This window comes from Solanum lycopersicum, chromosome 9 (genome assembly GCF_036512215.1).
Source record: "Solanum lycopersicum chromosome 9, SLM_r2.1".
NCBI classification, from domain to species: domain Eukaryota; kingdom Viridiplantae; phylum Streptophyta; class Magnoliopsida; order Solanales; family Solanaceae; genus Solanum; species Solanum lycopersicum.
In genome coordinates, this window is record NC_090808.1 from 54,476,169 (window position 1) to 54,498,703 (window position 22,535).

At 31.6% G+C, this 22,535-nt stretch overlaps 1 long non-coding RNA gene across 1 annotated transcript; it reads left to right on the forward strand.

Annotated features, from left to right (window-relative positions):
- The first annotated feature begins 384 nt into the window (after positions 1-384).
- LOC138338322 (uncharacterized) lies at positions 385-3,350 on the forward strand. Its single transcript, XR_011211767.1, has 3 exons — positions 385-517; positions 2,108-2,261; positions 3,188-3,350. It is a non-coding gene; the product is annotated as an uncharacterized lncRNA (long non-coding RNA).
- Positions 3,351-22,535: the final 19,185 nt, after the last annotated feature.

A 22,535-nucleotide genomic window follows, 5' to 3' on the forward strand; every position in this document is an offset into this window, starting at 1 on the left:
AGAGTTTCAATTAAGTACACAACTTATTTTCTTTAAAATAGCAATTTTATTAAGACCGTTCCTTTTGAAATAATTATTTTTATGTTGGTAAAGTTAAGAAACTCGAGTAATTAGTTGACTTTATAATCCATGTCATTTCCTTTTGAAACAATCTTAAGGGACTTTTATTTAGTCCATATTTGGACCATTAGATAACCTTTAACCCAAAGTTTTTGTCCAAATTCATTAAACCCATTTCACATTAAGAGACCCAAGACCCAATTCGGGATTTAAAAATTTCCAGAGTCCCACATCGTTTTCCCTTTTATTTCAACTCAGAGTTTGTCCTATATAAATCCCCTCACTCTTACTGTTTAGGGGAGGAGTTTTTGGAGGCGAGAAAAAGAACACCCCGCTAAGTTTTTGGGTGTTCTTATTTTCGTCGCTGAAGTTTTGTGTATTCCCAACTATTTTGAGTCAGAGTGGTGTTGGAATTCGTCAAGTCCAGGCTCGAGTTCCTGTCGCTGCACAAAACCAGGTAACACTCGTATTCCTTCCTCATTTGATGTAAACAGTTGGGTTTAATTTTTGTTTTAGTGATTATGAATGCATATTATAGTTAACTAAATAAAGGTGTTTAAATTTAACTTCGTTGTTTAGCACTCTTCGTTAAATTTAGATCTTATCTCTTGTTTAGATCTCAATGCTCAAGAATGGAGGTTTATTTTAGATTAACATGTTTTGAATTAGGTGGTGTTTAACTAATTACATCAAGTTGTGTTGTTTAGTCTTTTCACTCACTTTTTTGTTTTACAGACTGTTGTCAATAATCAATGTTTAAATTTGTTCGAAATCCTTGATAGTATCCAGATTTATGTATCGATATTTCTTCCTTGATTGTACCTTAATTTAATTATCTTATCCTTCTTGTTTAATTAGAGAGACTTTCCTTGTGTGTCTTCCTTTAATATATGCCAGTTGTGAAATATTTTCCTTGTGTGGCTTCTTTTAATTCTTGCAAACTTTGAAATTTGATCTGATTGATCAAATATTCACTTTCCTTTTTTGATTAGATTTTCTCATGATTCACTTGATTCCTGCAATCATCTGCATTGGTGCTTTGGTTATGTATCGCTTTCCTTTCCTGCATCAAGTGACTAGTCAGTATATGCATTTCTAATTATTAAAATATTCGACTATGAGGTTAACACAATGTTGTGCGCACCTATTTATGAGATTTGGTATATAATTTGTTACATTGTCGTTTCTTCTCTTTTATGGCTTTTCTTAGTTATAACGTCTCAATTTACGCTTTGTTTTTTGGTCTTTCTATTACTGTGTTGTTTTTGCTTATTAAAATAAGTTATCAGCATTTGTTGAGTTTCTCATATATATCATCCTAAGACTCCACAAGATGGGGAAAAAAAGTAGGACTGTACAGGACATTTTCAATTTTAATCATTTGAATTCCTTAGTAACCCTAATTGATATGTCATTAAGATTTTTCCTTAATAGCTTGCCGTAAAAGGTAAAAATATTTCCTTATACTCATAGATTTAATGGTGTAGTGTGAAGCAAGGGTAATCAATAATCACTGAAGAAATGTGTGTTTGAATAGGCATAAGAAATATTGGAATTACAGAGTGGAGTGATACCTTAGCAATCATGTGCATCAGAGATACGAATAAAATCTAAAATAATATTGAGACACTTCTCAAAATATCTGTATGAATGAAGTGATATTACCAAAAGAGTTCCATAACAAGGGAGCTAATTCCTCGAAAAGTTCCCTCTTCTGCAAAAAAGGAAAACAAAGTCAAATAACACATTGCCTTTGTTTTGCTTTTCCTGAAAAGGGAACTTTTCCAGGATTTGACCCCCTTATTGGTGGAACTCATTTGATACTATATACACTTCATGTCTACAAGTATTTTGTAAAGTATTCCATTACAATTGTAGATTTTATTCCTCTCTTAAATGCAAATCAATCGGGAAGTGGACAAAGAAGTTTTTAGAATCTAACTATAAGAGGGCTATGAGAAGGTATTCCATTCCTCTCACTCTTTATTCTCATGCTATGAACTTCAGACAAATTTGATAAACACATTTAATGTACACTAATGTGCAGGTGATTTTTTTTCCTGAAAGCCCTCTCCCATTTGTATTTGGTATTAAAGGTAGCAGAAATGCTTCAACACTATTAGTCTAAAGGATCTCTCCCAATGCTTTCTATTCACATTAACTTTCCAAGCTTATTCTTGAATTGCTCCTGTAATTTTCAGGTATGTGTTGGTTAATTGTTATGATTCACATTCAATTTTCTTTTACCCTTTTGGGTTTAAAACAATATCTATGTTGCATTATTGTTTGAGGTATTTAAATCTTTCGATTAAGGTTTATATTTTGTGGATGATTTTCAATATTTTGATATTTTATTGGGTTTGCGAATACAGTGACCAAAGGGGTCAAAAGAAGATAGTTGCTTTTTTCCATCTCTTTGTGAAACTCGATTTTGGTTTCCGATTTTAAAGTGTATTCGATTAAATTTCTAAAATTCATTATTTTCTTATATTTTTTACTCTGAAACAAAAGGTAGGAATAAAACTTCATGTCCGACAAAGTTTCGGAATCAAATGATTTTTTAGTGTCACTATCATCTTCATAAAAAATCAAAGAAACATAACAAGAAGTTGACTCTCAGATTTTGAGGATCTTATAAGATCGATAAATACCCAATAATTAAGGAAAAAAAGAGTCAAAACACTACAAACCTACATTCCGAGATATTCAAAATATAGGAAACTTCTTATCAAGCAAAGAGCATATGAAAGTTTATATGCTTATACCAGCAAAATACCAGCAAAATATCGAGTATGGAAAATCGTTTGACGTTGTTAGGATTAATGGGAAACATTGTTGGTGCTTCATATTCTTCTTCAAAGTTGAAGAAGAATATGAAGCACCATCAAAGCTTCTCTTTAATCCTAGTAGAATCAAATGATTTTACCTACCTAACATTACGTTGGTGAAATCAGATAAGGTTCGTGTGTTCTTTCCTTTATAAGAAGCTTCCAAAACATGAAATATTTTGATATGATTGTATGTAGTGCTTTAACTTCTTCTTCTTTTTAATCTTATAGGGGTCATTTTTCGTACTTTTTTGGTTTCTCAATGATCTCAGAGTTGACTTCGTGTTATGTTTTTTTAGGTTTTCAATGAAGATGATATATAGTGATACTGAAGAATCACTTGAACTCGAATGTTTATAGGACACAAAATTTGATCACCTTGAGGAAGGTTAATCAAGAGATTTTATATGAAGAATTTCTGAGGTGCAGTTTATCAAGATTTTAATAGCTAACTCCCTGGTGTTGGAGAGAATACTAATAAAATACAATATTATAATTTTTTGTTGAAATCTCATATTTTTTCGTGTGCATCACCTAAAGGAAAAACTTTCTGTATAGATTTAAGATGATCTCAATCTGTTGCTTAGAAGTTTAAACTCAAAAGGAGGAAAGAGATGTTGATTTAGTATCATCAAAAGTGACTTGGTGAAACTACCGAGATGGGTAAAATGGTAATTTTGTAAAAGTTTTCAAAAGTGACCTTTCGGATAATTACATTATCCACCACTAGAACCATGTTCATCCTCGAACATATGGAAGAAGAAGGAAGAATAGACAACGTTATCAAAGCTCAGTTATGACCTACCAGTCAATATTCGTCTTTCCAAGTGAGCTCTTCCTTAAGAAAATTTCATCAAGATTAGCTACTAAGAACTGAACATTCAAATAAAACTTTTATTAATTCACAGAATAACCATTGAACTCAATCTAAACTGAAACACTCTGGACCATAACATCATCACCATGATGATTTCTTTTTTTTTTTTTTCAGATAACCACAATTAAATTATTAACAGTGCCACCTACCACAAGAAGTGAAATTGAACTAACCACTACATACTCAAAATCATAACTCATGATAGATTTTATTCAAATTCCCTTTCACAATACAATCTTTTCATGAATTTAAGTTATAAAAATTTGACTTTAGATATTGATTACTCATTAAGGGTGAATCAAACTTATCTAACCCATAGAAAGAAATGATAAAGTACAAGTGATACACTTAAAATGTAGAACCTCTAACAACACTCTTAGACAATTAGAACTCTTCATATCTCTTATATAAGTTGTCATAAGCAAGGTCGTGCATGTAGAATCATTAGTATACTTTAACTATTTACTTACGCTTTCAATAACAATTGAATAATTAGTAGACTTAGTTTAGGTGATGCTTGAACTTTTAAAGTTAGTTATATTGAATGGATAAAAGGTCATACTTTTTAGATGATTCGTTTAGTGCTTTTTAGCATAGACTAGTAGATCTATTTAGTAGTTCAATTTTTATACCCTCGGCGAGGAATCCGACGACTCTAACAGCGTGAGACAAAATCTTGTATCATCACACAAGCTCTTAAGTGATGATTGCCGGTTAGATAAACTTTCACAGTAATTATATTCTTATATACACTTTTAATTTATTTTTACATACATTTCAGAGTTATATGTATCTTTGCATACACAATGAGTTGATATCATGTTTTAAACAATTTTCTTTATATTGCACTTGTTTTAAACTATTTTACATTGAAATGAATTCTGTTATGTTGATTTGAGCCAGGTAAGTTCTTTAGTTCACTTCAAGTTTATGTTGTCTTTGAGAATTTGCTTTGTATACTCGTACATTCAATGTATTAATGTCATTTGGCCTGCATTTTATTGTGGTGCAGACACAGGTAACCTGGATCAACATCACCATATGTTGATCCAGTTGAGCACTCAAAGTCTTCTGGTGAGCCTCTTTGCTTCCGGAGGATCCCTATTATTGTTTTCAGTTTTATTATTAGTTCATTAGGATGTCGTGGGTCTGTCCTAACATTCATTTAAGTTATTTAGAGTCTTCATTGACGGACAATCATTTAGACAATTCTTTTGTCACTACTTTATTATAGGCTTATCTTATGATACTTGAGTTGTCATCTTGGTTAGTTTGAATGGTTCTTTTAAGGCCTTCTATGTTTATTTCACAAGTTCATTTTAGACTGTTTTGAGTGTTTATGTCTTAGCTAAGTAAGTAGGTCAGGCCAAGGGTTCGCTTGGGGCCAACAATGGTTCTCGAGTGTCAATATCGCCCAGGGTGAAGGCTCAAGGCTTGATACCTTGTCTCTCCCAATCCCCCCGGGTGTATATTTGTCTTTTTTCAACCCAAAATATATTTCACATAAATATGACAATCGTATTTTGTATTATATATCATATGTATTTTTATTCTATATAAATTGTATACATATATTATACCAATTGTTTTATAACAATTTGTATTTCGTAAATTGTATTTGTCGATACAAATTGTGTACCTTGATAATTGATATAATTATATTCGATAATGAGAGAAATGGTGTATCAATTGTACTTTAGACAATTATATTTCTATTTTTGTATCAACTGTATTTGTAACCTCTCAAAACTTGAAATAGCTAAGAATAAGATAAGAAACTAAAAATATTCAATTTTTGAAAGAAAAGGAAAAATCTAAAATATTTGTCTAAGTTAAGAAACTAGGTTTTCGTCATTTTCAAATGGCTATAACTTCTTGCTCAGGCTTAGTTAGAGGTAGTTCTTGATATGGTTGGAAAGCTTTTGGAAATATCTTTCCAATTTCACTTAGTTTATGTGATTTCCATATCATATGAGTGAGTAATGCCTTTCGGAGGTTGGGTTGTTGGATTGAGGAAAGTCCCGATCCGGATTTAGGGAATGGAAAACTAGTCTTTTTACCAATTAATTTTCTGTTTCATTTCAGGGATTTATTGGGGGTAAAAAAAAGTCTTAAATCAGTTTGTAAAAGTTAGAATTACGCTTGGGGCTTGGAGAAGATAGAAAAGAAGAAAGAAAGGGAGAGAAGTCAAGAATTTGCCAAGAACGTCAAGCTTTGCGAGTGGAATTCATCGGGGGTGATCTCTATCAAGGTATGTGAGATGTTTTAGTGTTGGGTCAGTTCACCCACATATCAAACTTGTTCCAATTCAGTGATTGGTGAGTTGTTTATATGTTAATATGTGAAGTTCTTGAAGAACATCATTGAATTCTTGTAGGTTGAGTTGTTGAATATTTAATGTTGATCTGGTTCATGTTTATGGGTTGTTTATCTAGTTAAATATTTTAGTTATTGAGGGTAATAATGATCCTAAGTGTTTTGGGAAAGAACCATGGAAGTTTAGAGGGTTTAGAGATGAAAAATGGAGGACAAAAGTTGAAAACACATGTGTGCATGGGTTGGAGCGCCGCTCCTCCCATAGCCCCACACGCTAATCTTTGCTCCTAGGGCCTTGGGGCGCTGCGCCAGCCAGAGCGCCCCAACCCGGACTTTAAATTGTGGCTCTTAGATCGCCAAGGATGCCAGTTCATCTTTTTCTTCCTCCATCTTTTCGAACTAGTTTCTAAGTGATGTACCTACATTTCCTAGTTATTCTAAGGTACGTCTATAAATCATTAAATCATCCATAAATATGAGGTCATGAACATTGAATCGATAATCCAATTCAAGGAAAGTTAAAACCGACGTTAAAAAAGTTGAGAGTCAATTATAAAAATTAAGAAGCAAGTCAAAGTTAATTCTTAAAGTTTTCAAGAGTATCTAACAAAGGTTTTAAGTTTGTTTTAAGGCTCTAGTTGCAAGTTAATCAAAGAATAAAGAGTATAGTTCAGTTCTCAAAAGTTACAAGGGAACTAAGTATTCCCTAAGAGTTAAGTTGCAAGTTCAGCAAAGAGTAACGAGTTGATCCATTTCTCAAAAGTTATAAGGGAACTAAGTATTCCCTAAAAGTTACAAATGTTTTCATAGTTTGAGAAAATATGAAAGCTGAGACTTCCAAAAGAGGCTTTGGATAGTTTTAGTAAAGAGGAAACTATGATTTCCAAGAGGGGTTTTAAAGCTAAGTGTGAGCTATTATGTCACGACCCGAGTCTACATCCTAGACGTGGATGGAGCTTGAAGACCATTTCTGGTCCCCAAGCGAACCCTCATCCCGACTTACTATAAGACGAAGACTAACTTTAGCATACAAAAGCTTAAAATTGAATAAAATTTTCATGAAACTGAAATGGACAACTTTGAATAAAACACAATATTAAACTAGCCATAAAATAGGCAACTTTAGTTTTTTAAAAATTTAATAAAATAAATGAATAATACAGACTCCTTAACTAAAGTGACTCTCTTTGAAGCCTCTAACTGACAAGATGAAAGTCGGGAGAAGACACAATTCACAATCTTAGGCCCTATTTTTACCTTCTTAGATATAGGAACTTGGACTTTGGCTCGACACCCCCACACTTTGAAATATTTCAAGTTGTGTTTTCTACTTTTCCATTTCTCAAATGGAATAACACGTGTCGTTGAGTGAAGCACTCTATTGAGTATTCAATTTGCAGTAATGATAGCTTCCCCCCCCCCTCCCAAAGTTCTATTGTAAATATGAACTTATAAGTAACGCATTCTTTATTTCTTTTAAAGTTTAATTTTTCCTTTATGAAATCCCATTAGATTGAGGAGTTTACGGAGTAGTAGTTTGATGGATTATTCTATTTTCTAAACATATTTCTGCAAATGGAGATTTATATTTTCCACCTCTACCACTTCTGATCATTTTGATATTTTTATCCAATTGATTTTTAGCTTCAGTTTTATATTGCCTAAATACATCTATTGCTTCATCCTTAACATTTAGAAAATAGGTATAACAATATCTAGAGCAATCGTCAATAAAAGTAACGAAATACTTTTTCCCAAAACGTTATCGTGTTAACTTCATGTCACAATTATCAGTGTGAATCAGTTCTAAAGGATTTAAATTCCTTTCAACAAATTTATAAGAATGCTTAGCATGCTTAGATTCAATGCAAATTTGACATTTTTGATTTATTGCACTCAAATTTTGGCAAAACATTTAAGATAATCAGTTTTCGCAAGGTTTTGTTATTAAAATGTCTCAAACATTCATGCCATTAACATTTAGACTAAAGCAAGTAAGAAGAAGCAGAATATTTATTCATATCAATTGCAATTACACTGAGTTTGTAAAGGCCATCACTGATGTAGCCTTTTCCTACATACATATTTTCTTACTTACTACTACTTTATTTGAAACAGATACACATTTGAATCCCTTCTTAGTGAGAATTGGAATTGAAACCAAATTCTTTCTCAATTCTAAAACATACGAGACCCTGTTCAAAGTCACAACCTTGCCTGATGTCATCTTCAATAGGATCTTGTAAGTTCCTTTCGCCTTTGCAAAAATGGAGTTTGACATAAAAAACTTCTCATCTGTAGCTGTTGGATAATATGATGAAAATAATTCTTTGTTGGCACAAACACGATATGAGGCACAAGAATCTATCAACCATTCTTTTGGATTTCCAACCAAGTTACATTATGAAAGCATTGCACAGATATAGTCAATTTCTCCTTTGGATTCAGCCAAGTTTGTTAGATTCTTCTTTTTCTTGTCCTTCTTAGAATCCGACATTCTGTAGCCCTATGACCGTGTTTATCACAATTGAAGCAATTTCTATTGAATTTATTCTTAGGAGGACTGCTTGTTGGACCAGATGTTTTCTTTCTTTTCTTTAATTTTGTGGGATCTTCTTCAACAATATTTACTCCATATATTGCTGAGTTACCATGTGACCTCTTTTCTTCATCCTTATTATACACTTTGATTCTCAACCTTACATTGAGATCTTCAACAGTCATCTCCTTGCGTTTATGTTTCAAGTAGTTTTTGAAGTCCTTTCACAACAGAGGTAAGTTCTCAATAATGACTGCCATTGGAAAGAAATCAGTCACAATCATTCCTACATTGAAGATTATGTGAGTATTAAGGAAAAACTTAATATTTCTAAAATAGGCATTAAATAAATTTATAAATTTAGTAAGAAGATCATGAATTATGACCTGCAGTTCTTGAACTTGGGAACAGTCTTACTGTCTATAATCTTACAATCAAGAAACTTTACCAAAATGAACTTCTTCATTTTGGCATCATCTATTTTGTACTCCTTTTCTAAAGCATCCCAGAGTTCTTTTGAGGTTTTGACATTGATGTACACATTGTACAGATCATCTTGCGAGCCACTCAGAATATAATTTTTACACTAAAAATCAGAGTGTGTCCATATTTTTGTTACCAAGAATTGTTCTTCAGGTGGAGTATCATCTGACATAATAGGAACATTCTCATTAATGAACCACTACAGACTCAACGTAGTGAAATAGAAGAACATCTTCTTCTGCCATCTCTTGAAGTCGACTCCAGAAACCTTTGCAGGTTTCTTAGTCTGTGCTAAGGCAGCAGTTGAACAATCGTGTGCAACCGATGTTGTTGCGACACTTACTGTTGCGGCACTCGTTGTTTCAACATTGACTTGACTTGATTTAGTCATTTTTTTGTCACAAATCCTAGGTAATTTTAGTATTTGAAATACTAATAGTAACGAACAAATCTTAACACAGATTGTTTCTAATTTAAGAAATTTTTTTTATGTTCTTTTAATTGTTAATCAAATGAATTTTAAAAATTCAAGCAGAGTAGAAAACCATAAAGGTTTTAAACTGCAGAAACCGTAAATACAGAAAGTTATTAAGTTTCTTAAGATTGTTATTAACTTGTCTCCTTAAAATTGATTAAGAAATTTAATCCCCTCACTGTACCTGAGGTTACAGATTAATTTCTCCCAAGATAAAATTGATTAAACATGTTAAAGAAATAGCGGTACCTCAAACTTCTTTAACTTCAGCGAACTTAAGAAGAGCAACAGGTCACACAGACTCAGTCAATCGACACATTGGTTTTGAGAGAAAATATATGCAGAGAAGGAAAAATTTTCAGTATTTGAAAAAAAGAAAAATGACTTCCTTTATAGCCATTTTCAGCAAGAAACATGTTTATTCAGAGAGATCTGTTCAGACCCTTTTTATCGAGAAAGTTGCGTCTTTTGGAAAAAATAACAAGTTTTTGGAAAATGTGTATGTTGGGGAATTAATGACTTTTTGGAAAGTAACAACTTTTTGGATTGTTACCATTACACACGAATTAATTGTGTTAATTGTCCTGACTTAATTTACAAGATATAAGATTAACATGATTTTTTTGATTAATAAAATCAATTAAATAAATTTTGTTCAAAAATATTATTAGTAAGCCCAAGCCCAAGCCCACGCCGAGGCCGAGCAAACTACGACGACGGCGCGAGGGCGCACCTTCTTCTTAGCTTTTTAAGAAGGAAAGGAAGTGTTTCCTTGTATAAGGACAACTATTTTCCATTCTTTTGCCGATATGGGAGAAATGAATTTTCATTTGCACTTTGCAAATGACTTTTCATTTTCCCTCCAAATTGGTTCCCTCACTTTTCCACATTCTCTCTTTTCTTTTCCCATTCACACTTTACTAAACTAACAATATTTTTGCAACATTAATAAATATTTTCACTAAAAGAAAATTTATTGCCAATAAATGTTTTATTTTGTTGCAGTGTCAGTGGTCGTCTAAGACAAAACTTCATCCCTCTTCTGACCAACAAAAAAGGTACCTAATATCTCTCATCTATTCTATGGAGATGACACTATTGTGATCCTTAAGACTCAATTTCCTTGCTTGAACTGTAGAACTAATTGGAAGGATTTGAGTGCTTAAGTTGCAGATCAATTTCAATTCTTAATAACAGGTGGAATAAACCATAAGAATCTCTCATGACTGGTCACTGCGACCCCTTTTGTGAGGAAACACCCTTCTCTCAAAGTTACTCGGATATATTGCGGAGTTCCTTAGATAGAGTTTTCTTGCACACAGTCGATAAATTTTTTTTTGAGAATATGACATGGGTTAATTCAACGCTTCAGTGCCTGGTGAAGCAGCTTGTGGTGGAATTTTCACATACCATGATGGTAATATGGATATGATCTCCTATTTTTACTTTGGCATCTGCAATATGATAGAAACAAACTTCTTGATTTTGTCTAACGTGATAATTGACAAGGCTAAAGTCAGTGTTCCCAAATCAAACATTGTTATAGAGAAGCTAATTGTACAACTGACTGCCTTGCTAATTTTGGTTCATAGTATACGAGATTAGGTTCTTCCAGATAAGATCGCTTTTAGTATAGTAAGTATCTGTGATATTAAAGTTTAGTTAGCTGTGGTAACTGCCTCATAATTCCTCAGCAAATGCACATGCCTGAAAAACATACCAAATTTTACTTCATGAAGGAAAAATAGTTTGGTAATTAATGCAAGACATAATTCAACCACACCACTTAATGCTTCAGGCACTAAGTTCTACTAGTAATCATCTTTCTCAATCTATCATTATCACCTTGAACATGATATCTATCCTTGAACATGATATCTATCAGGTCGGAAAGTTCGAGAAGGTTGTTTTACTTCAAGATCTATTCCACTATCCTAAATGGAACCTCCACGTTTAATGTGGTACAAATATGAAAATGTCCCCTGCAATAGTATCGCAAAAGTTTGAGAGCTTGATCACTAGATTTCACTACCAAACTGTTTTACAAAATTTTCATATGTCAAATTAACCTGCCAGAGCAACATACAACAAATCGAAATAACCTATCAGGTGCATACAAATTTTAAGGCAAATTCACTGATACACTTTTATCCATTCCCACCATGCTTAATGGTAAACGCTCGTAGTGACAGGGAATTTGAAGCAGAGATGTCATGGTGCGTTGAAAAGACATTCTGGCACAACAAACATGGAAATAAAAAATGCATTGAATTTAGATCCCTGATCATCACAATAGCATGTGAATCTCCGTCTCCAGTTCCATACTTCCGAGTATTTCAGGAAAAATTTCTAAACTAGATCACACCTGTAGAGTAAGATATTTAAGGGATTTGATGCACAGAGATGGAAACCTCTTAAGCATTTTACAATTAGTTAAAATTATATTTCACAGAGATATTTGAGAAATCCCAGGGACTGATGAATCTATTCAAGATTGTTCGCAGCCCTACCTAGTATTTGTGCTAGAGGTTGTTTCCACGACATGAACGCGTGACCTCCCGACCAAATGGAAACAATTTCACTAGTTACTCTAAAGTCCACCCGAGCGCGCGCACACACACACACACCATGGAGGTGGATTAATAGAAATAGTTTTCTTTACTTTAAAAGTATGAAACCAACTTTCATACTTCATTAATAACTTTCATAATAACATGCTTTGAAAGTTTAAAAGAACATTTCTTCACAAATTGATAACATGTAGAAAAAAATAGAGTTACCATCAAATACTCCGTAGCTTGTATACAAATCTTAGCGTATTTTATCCTTAGATTTGGAAGCAGCCACCTATCCAAATTATAGTTGCAGCAGATTCTGATTAATGGAGATATAGGAAGGGTATGTTAATTCTGTTTCCTGCTTTGATTGGTTTGATCTGTAACAATGAATATGTCTTTGGTTAGGAAAAGATAACTGATACATACTGATTTTTGTCACCATATTTACACGAAGCACATTATCTTTCAAAAATAATTAATTAAATTAACTTATGAGCATCTCTTTCCTAAGAAATTTTTTTAGGTAAGACAAGTCTGAACCGACTTCACGATTCTTCCTTTCTAGCAAGGCTAACTTGTACATTTTCCAACATCAATCCGTATACAACTAAATCTACATAATAATTGGGGTTCGATTTGTTACATCAAATATACCGCTAATAGAAATGATCCTATAGCATTCATATCGTCTTATTAGTTACCTAGGTTAAACATTATGTCATACCTTCTATTTTATGATTATTTCTTCCATTTAACTAGTCTCAAATGATCCTATAACATTCATATCGTCTTAAATAAGATGGATTTAAATTAATCTATGGTAATTAGAGCAGGTGTTTAGGGGTGTCAAATGAGTGTGTAGAGTCGAATTTGGTGGGGGAAAAATAAAGAGTGTTGAATTAAAAAAATGAGTTGGTTATTAATGCACTAAAATGTTACTAATTGAGCTGAAACGAATTGAGTCAAAATAGTCTAAACAATTGTCAATGGATAGGCCAAGCCGTTCAACACTTATATTTCTCAATCCAAGATTTTATATGGGCTGAATTAGATTGATCAAAATGAGTTGAGTTAATAAATGACACTAACCAGTATATTTAGAATATCAGGGTTGTTCGGACATAGAAAAGTCGAATCAGTCCGGCCTATTACAAAATGGACATATATAGTAGAAAGGCTTAGAACTGTAAGAGATGGAAATAAGTATGGTGGAACGAGGCTCCTTATGGAAAAATCAAAGTGAATAGTGAACACTAATGGGAGTTTCTAAAAGAAATATGAGAAAGGATAGTATATGTGTAATAGTTAGAGATAGTCAAGTTGATTTAATGTAACAGTAGCAATATCGCTAAATGAAGCTATTCATCAGAGTTTGAAATGAAATGGTGTGGACTCAATGCACAAAGGATGATTCTTTCTACCTGATGCTTTTCCAGTTTGTGGACAAAATCATTAACTACAAGAAGAGTGCTGGAATCCAAATCACTCGCCGCTACAGGGAAGGAAACAAAGTAGCAAATTTTCTTGGTGCCTTTTTCATTCTAAGGGCAGAAAAAGAGACTAATCTGCCAAAAAAAAACAAATAGTAGTGCGCCTGCTATATTCAAACATGGACGAACAACAACCTACATATCATAGAGACAAGACAAGTTGGTAGAAGAGAAATGAAGGAGGAGACCGAGGTTTGTCTGATGTATGTCAACGTAGGCTACAAGTTAAATATGTTTTGAGAAAAACTAAAAAAAATGTATAGCATTAAAAGCGTGGGAGAAAGTGGCCACGTCATTAAATTTTTACGTATAAAGTAACAAACTAGAATACTTAACTACTATATAATGACTCATAACCAAATTATAACACCAACACTTAAACTATTTAATTACAATGGAAACTACTGAAATAACATGTAACTAAAGAATAGAGATAAGATCGGAGGATGAGAAGCTTAGCTCTAGAAAATGTTAAGAATTAATCACAAGTACCTAGAATATTCAAAGTTGTAAACAAATGAAAGGATGTATCTAGAATGATTGTTCCTAAGAGAAAGTGCAGATATTATGCAGAATTATGTAGTTGGAGGAACACTCTAGAGTAGAATTGTACATATCTGATCCTTCACTAGATCCTTCCATCAATTACCACCTATAAATAAATGTGGTCATTTGAGTTGTAGTCAAGAAAGAAAGAAAGTAACAAACCAAGTAAGGAGTGTGTGCACAAGACAAGAATGGGTGCTCAACCTAGACCCCAAGTAAATCTATTTTTCGGATGTCTAATTCGTGAGACTTTTCGTGACTTAGACCTAGGCCCAATAACTTAGCTAGAGTATGGGATATATGTGTTCACAACATATACTTTCATCCACACATGCATACTGTTTATATACTATTCCATATACACATGGATACTATTTCTATACTACTCCACTAGATTAAACTAGAAAAATCAAGAAGGCATGATATTGTACCATAAGAAAGAACAAAAACAATGATCAGAGAAAACCAAACAAAATAAAAATGGAAAAAACCCAATAAATGAGAAGTGTCAAATAAGTGTATCATTATAAATGACAATTGCGACAACACATATCTCATAGTCTTGAGATTTTCAAAAGAAATAAGAAGGGAATGCATCATCTTTGAAACCATCAATTGTCTAAGTTTCAAAATAATCAAAACAAACAAATAAACAACATGAAATTAAAAAATCATAAACCAGAGCAACCCAATGTTGCTTTGATTTTTAAAATTATGCTACTCAAAAGGTAATGAACAGAAGCCACTACCTATATTTGTTGCTTATGGGAGGTTAGATTATTATGACCACTAATCAATATTTCAAAAAGTCACAGTCAAAATTAAATTATTTTCTGCATTTGCAGTACTATCCCTATCCGAGGAGAGGCGACCATCGGGACTTACGATGATACCTCAGGGGAAAATGGGAACTTTTATTGCATCACCTCCCTTGAGAATTCAAGTGTCCGTTGGTAACTCTATGGGTGCATATACTAAAAATGCTCTCATACTATCAATGCCTGTCGCTTGGAGCACTAACATTTCCTTTTGCATACAAGGTTGTATATACATTACAATAATTTTAAAATATTAGTGGAAGTACTAAAAGAGATAACGTGAAAAAGATTTTTAAATTATCAGTATATGTAAATTAAATGTGTGTGTGTTTTTATTGTTAACAGACTAAAAGTCAAAACTGAAATTGGAGCATATAAAATGTCTTTTAATTCAATAATCAAAGATTAAGGATGAAAAAATACAAGTTAGAAACATTATTATTTATACATTTGAAAAATCAGAATCCAATCATAAATAATATTATTTGCTTCTTGAAAAATGTCATTAAACTGGATAATTTAAGTGTTGAGATTTATGCAGTTTTGATGATTAATAAATAATGGATAATGTTAATTTTATGAGAAAATCCAGTGGAAATAAACATCTGATTGATTGAAGATTCAATGAGTTTGATTTGAAGGAGTCTATTAGGCAATGAGTTTTAATTGAAGGAGTCTCACTTACAATAGAATTCTTCAAATTACTGCTGAATTAAAGTGTGGAAGTTCGACTACAATACAAAAGAAGCAATGAATGAAATTTGAAGAAGAAGTCCAAAGAATGTAGGAGTTTGAAATGAAGAAGGAATCTTACTTGAAGTAGAATTCTAAATCAATATGGAGTTTTAAGTAAACAATAACTCTATGAAGAATTTTGCTTAAGTGCAAGACAAGAATACATATAAAGACCCTAGTAATTTGGATCTCCTGTGTAGAGAGCTTAAGGCTCATGCTTTTCCTATTATATGAATAGTTATATTATTAGAGAGATGAAATAATTCATATCTTTTACTTTGGCCATTACCCATATCTTGAATTGCACAACCAGAAGGAAACTTCCAAGGATAAAAATGTACACCACTTCGAATCTTATTGAATAGGTCATAAGAAACATCCATCATAATCGATGTTGTTGGATCAAAATGTCTACAACAACGTAGGAAAAAAATCTCCAGCTTCCACTAGAGGAAATAAAATATGCAACTTTTCATACATTTGTATTCGAGAACCAAGAAAAAATTAGATCATTTTTATGATATAATTATAATATTTATTTAATCTCTATGGAAGACGATCTAAAAGATGCATCAGTATCTTACAAGTTTTATAGGGCCTCCCCAACTCCCAGAATCAAGAATTTCAACAGTCCCTAGCTTTTGTGACTATAGTAGGAAACAAATACATCTATTTGACCTGCAGATACAAATTAATATCTTTTAAGTATATGATTAATTATAGGACAATAATAATAATAACTATTTCTCAAAATAAGCACTCATTTGTCCATGTACCTCACTCCATCTAAACTCATCCTAATCAATATTGTGTGGGATAAAATTTAAATTAAAATCGTATCAGTCTACTAAAAATAGACAATTTATTGAATTCATGACAATGTGTTAGATTCAAATAAGAAAATGAATATATATTCGATCTTTCACATGCTCGAGTTCGAAATTCATGATACTAACATGGTATGATTACGTATCAAAAGTAGTAAGTTTTCAACGAATTCTCAAACAGTAGCTACTTCCCAAAAATCAATTCAGAATCAAGTGCCTAGCATACACACAATCTATATATAGGCTTAGATCCTAGTACTGATATGTTCTAAAGAAATACATCATTCTAGGGCCAACGCATGTAATAAAACATGTGAGCTGAAAAATTATAACATGAAGGAGTTCAAGAAACATACTAAATCAAGAAAATTATGGATCAACTCAATTGCAATCATTGACACAACTTTACAAACCTTTGATGATTCAATTCGAGTAGACGATAATTGTTAATAAGGTCTATTTGGATTTGGAAATGTTCTTTTATAAATCTCATGATGAACAAAACACCTCCCCTCACTTGATGAATCTACCAAAATCGGATAATTTCTTTTCCAAAGTTCAACCATTTCATTCATAGAAGCCACAACAATCTCGTACATTTTTTTTTTGCCTATCATGAAGTTTGTTATGTTCTTGTGAGACATTATTGAAATATTATTAGTATTTATTGAATGGACTTGATCATTATTATTTGTATTATTTTCCTGACTAAAGGGAGGAGGATATCCAATAGTTGATTTTGATGGTGCCAAATTTGAAACCATCACAGAAGGCCTTTCAGGAACACTTGAGATGAGTTATGATACACTTTCATACTGCAAAAAAAGTTGTTAAGTTAATTTACTTATAATAACATGTATATTTTTTTTTATATTAAGCATGATTTGAGAACATAAAAGGATAGGAGTACATAATTAAGTTTTTATAAATATATATAAATTAAATTCTTTTCATTCAACTTGATCTTTCTCGTCAAGGGCGGGTGCAACTTGCAACTTATAAGCATGGGGCATAAATGAATTCAAGATCTAAACTTAATGGGTTAAGACTTTTTAGGTGTTTAACACTTTTTTGGTTGGGGTGGGTGGGGGGAATTTCACCTAGTTATTAGTACCCACATTAGGACATCCACAAATTTGGATTAATATCATGTAAGGTGTAGATGTTACAACCCTTTTTAGTTGGCGTATAAATCTTAATTCATTGTATTTATACAATTATGGATCTAGATACAACATTTTAAAAGAAAATCTCGTGATGTTTTTCATGTATCTATGCTTTGTGTAAAATTATGGGATTCAAATGAACTCGGTGCCTATAATATGCATCCACCTCAATAGATACCTTAAGGGTGGAATATATACATATATGTGTAAAAATTAACCAAAACATAAAAAAAAACGTAGGGCACCCAAGCGCTTTTAAAGCTAACTCAGTTCTCATCCATTAGTCCAATGCATTGGTCGTAAATCTAACCCCCTTTATTTCAAAATTCAAAATATAACATTGAGATAGGTGCTAAATGCCTTAAATCTTGGATTGAACAATTAAGTTAAACCACAAATCTGCCTGTCCTTTGTTATATATAGCTGAGCAACAATACAAATTTAACATAACATATTAGATAATTAAGTAAGTGTACAACCTACCATTATGTTAAATTTGTGAACATTTACAAACAAAGGAATCAAAATTGCACATTCCAATTGACTGTAGGTTTAGGTACTGAGCAAGACATAACTAAATAAAAATGAGAATTTTATAATAATTGAAGAACCAAATTAAGCCTTTTGTTTTAAAATAAATTGTGAAATTATTTTCTGCTTCCACCTTTGTTTAAAATTTTAAATTGCCGCCCTGATTTTGAAAAACATACACTTTCTTCTTCATATAAAATATATATTTTGAAGAGTGTTTACATAGGTGAAAAATTAGTCCATAAAAATTTAATTACCCAATTTGAACGTGTTTTGCTAGCATATTTCATGGAGGTCAATTTGGGTAGAAATCAAGGTATAACATTATTAAAATTCGGTTAATATAAACTAAATATTTATCTCAAAATAATTCATAAATGAACTTTTTAAAACGTATATAGTAAACAATAACATACCTAGTGTAAATCACAAAAATGGGGCATGAAAGGATAAAGTATACATATATCCTACAACTACCACGGAGGTACAAAAGTCATTTCCGATAGACTCCCGTCTCAAGAAAAATATACATAAACACATTATAGATAAATAAATACAAAATGGAGAAAGTCTTGTCACTTTTGTAGATAACCTATCAAATCATCCTAAACAATAGCCATAATAAGACAAAACAATAATAGAAGCGTAAAATTCCATAACTAATAACCAAAAGAATAATGCGACTATTAGTGTAAAATTATAAATTAGACAATTCAACAATCTAACTAACCTCTTACCCTAATATGTGTCCTTCATAAACTCCTATCAAAGGACTCAACTTTATTACACATATAACACCAAAAATTGCAATGCTCTATGAGTGCTCCAACTTCCCAAGTACAATGTCCTTCTCCCTCTCTTTGTTGAAGAGTTTGTAGAAGTAAGATTGCACCTCCATATGATTAGTGTCTACTCAATGAAGAAATCTTCAACTTGACAGTCATTGTCACATTCGTATCTCAAGGTAAGGCCTAGGTCCAAAACTTACAAACCTTGAACTCACCGAAAATTGTTGATTTTACTAAGTAATTTCATGATCAGTGCAAGGAGTTGATACAACTGCAATAAACCCATAAAACTACCAAGTAAGATCCTCATTTTAAATTTAATAATCCTTATAATTTTTTTTTCCTGGTTGTTATGTTTTGTTAGCTGAGACATCCGAAATATTGTTTTATAGTGACTGCTCCTTTTTGTTCTTCTAATTTGTGATTGGAATATACCAAGATTCCTACTTATTCTTATTCCTCACACTACCCAAGTAATACAACTTATACCCATCCACATACTATGCCTTAAATCTTAGCCATCTGGTTTCCTAGATAAAAGCTATCCTCCTCTTCTTGAGAATCCTCAATAACTATGGAATTCCTCATCAAAAATCGTACTCTTAGCTTGGACATGATAAATTTAGTTGTAAAAAAATTATCTAGTATGGTAATTTCAAAAAAAAAGATAAAAAACTGTAATAAAAAAATTTGGTTAGAGCTGGAAAATTCAGTTTTGGTCTATTTTAAGCCCAACAAAAATAATTTATTAATTAGTTCATTTGTTTATACAAATCATTTTGAAAAGCCTGGACTTAGTTCAGTCCATCCATGTAATATGGCAAGATTTCCTTCATTCATAAAATAATATAGAAAACAAATTAAAATAATTATTTCTTAGTTGCAACACCAAATTTTCTTTGACTTTAAATTCACATAATCATTGGCAGGTTATGGAACTTGCTTGGGAGTTTATGTACCTTGAATAATTTAACATGATTCTATCATTTGTTTTATTGAGCAACAAATCAATCCACTTGGAGGCCGTATGATAGAATTATTTTAATGAAAAGAATCTACTTTAGTGAAATTCATATATTAGTGAGGCAAAGAACATACTTTCAAATATATTGATCAATCAAAGAGGCAAAAACAAATGACTGATTTAGGAAAATTATATTGGATTTAAAAAGTTCAATCCTAAATAATTGAATTGATTGTACAAGGAGGAAAATATAAAAATGAAAGTGGAAGAAAATAACCTAATTAATAAGACGAAGAAATTATTGTAGTTATCAACACATTCTAAAAACTTAACCCAATTCAAAGAAATAATTTAACAAGAGATTCACTGGCCTTGTCATACAACGATCTTACCTTTATAATCACTTTTACTAGATTTTTGAAAAAATTAATTTATGAAATAGTAATATGTTGTTATGCGTAAAGAACAACAATAACAACTATATATCTTCAATTATGTATAATTGAATTTATAGAAAAAGAACTAAATAATTAGAATTACCTTCATTTGCGTCCTTTCGTTTTGAAACTAAATCCTGACCAGCTTAGATTCAATCTCAGCTTCCCTAGCCAATCGATTTTGTTGATTTTCATTTGGAAGCGGACAGTTCTCAAAGAATCTTCATTGAAAATTATGGAAATTTTTTTATTGATCATTTATTTAAAAAATAAACCTAAAAAGTAACAAAAAAAAAGAAGAAACATGTCATAAAAAGCATGGTGGATTGGCAGTAGGAACATAAATCAGCGTCTCAAGTTTGAGCATCGGAACTAAAGCTTCCTTGTTAAGAAATGTTTTACCCTATAATCGGACTTAATTCCCCACTTGAATTTTGATTAATCGAGCCTAGATCAAGTACCAGATAATCCTTAATACTTAACTAGAGGCCTCATTTTGAGCCATGGAATAAGAGTTGTCACATTCCGCAGAGAGTAGTTTATCCCTCAAAGTGAGACTTTCTAATGTGAATCTGAACTAACCTTGCTAAAGTGGGACTTTTGAATGCAAATCTATATGGCCAAACCATAGTGAATTTTTTTAAGCGATCTCGATTAGTTGAGCCGTTAAAAGAGATTTTTAGATGATGATCTATATCTATTGATCCTCAAAAGGAGTATCGAACATCATGAGAAATAGACTCTTTTTTTTGCAAAAATTAGAAAGAAATCGAAATTAGATAATGAATAAGCAAGAATAAACCTAACATTGATAAAGTTGTATATAAAAACTAGATTAATCATCCAGATAAGCTATTTCAAAACCATATTAGTAACCCAACAAAAAAAATTAAAATTGAAATCAAAAGTACATATCTTCTATTAAATTTGAATGACCATATTGAGAGCAAGAGATAAATGCAACACCAGGAAACAATAAAAATTAAATATAAATCAATACACAAAAAACACATACAAAAAATAAGTTATTTTATTGGTAATGATTTTTTTATTTATCACTCATGCATTTTACGAAAATAAGATCATCTATTTAAACAAAAAAAATTAATTTTTTAATACATATGAAAGATAAAATTCTTTTAAAAAAACTTATCTTACGCTTCAAGTCTTTGGATTTGTTAAATACTTTGTATTCTATGCCTTTTTTATCCTCTATGCGAAATTGATGATTCTTCATTAGGCTCTTCCGCATAATCTGTCTTTTTATGCTAATTTATGCTTGTTAAAAAATTTTTTTAAAAAAAATACAAAAAATAAAGTGTCAATCTATTTGATTTATTGTGTAGACAGTCAATTTCTATAAGAAATAGCTAAAATAGAACAAAGAAAAAAAAATATGTAAAAGAGAAATGTACATACCTTTTGATTGATGAGTAAAGATAGAGAAAAAGAAATATAAGTGGTCTATTTATATAGTAGAAAATAAGTTGATTGTACATTTGAAGACATAGATAAGAATTGTGTTATGTTTATTTTTCTCTCACAAAAGATTAAGTTTGAGATTAGTACATATTTTTGTTATTTATATATGGAAAAATGACAAATATACCCCTGAACTATCGTAAATGGTATAAAGATACCCTCTGTCATACTTTTGGACATTGGCGTCCCTACCTTCCAAAAACTAGATCATATATACTCTTTATACTGAAGGACATACAGGTGTCATAATCATATCTTATCCACATTAGATACTTATTAAATATCATATCGATGGATAAGATGGTGCAACGTGTTCCTATTTAGTCTTCCGTTAGCGTGAAAGGTATATATGCTATAGTTTTTGGACGGTAGGGGCACCAATGACCAAAAAGTATGATGCAGTGTATCTGCATATCCTTTATGTCAGTTAAGGGGTATATTTATCCTTTTCCCCTTTTATATATTGTCTATTTAAATAGCATCATAAGTTCCATTTCATAAAAGGACATATTTATAACTTTCTTTCAATCAAAAGCTCATAATAATTTTTTCTAATAGTAAAATCACTATTTTTAAATCATATTTTAATAATTAATCTAATAAGTACTGCACTCG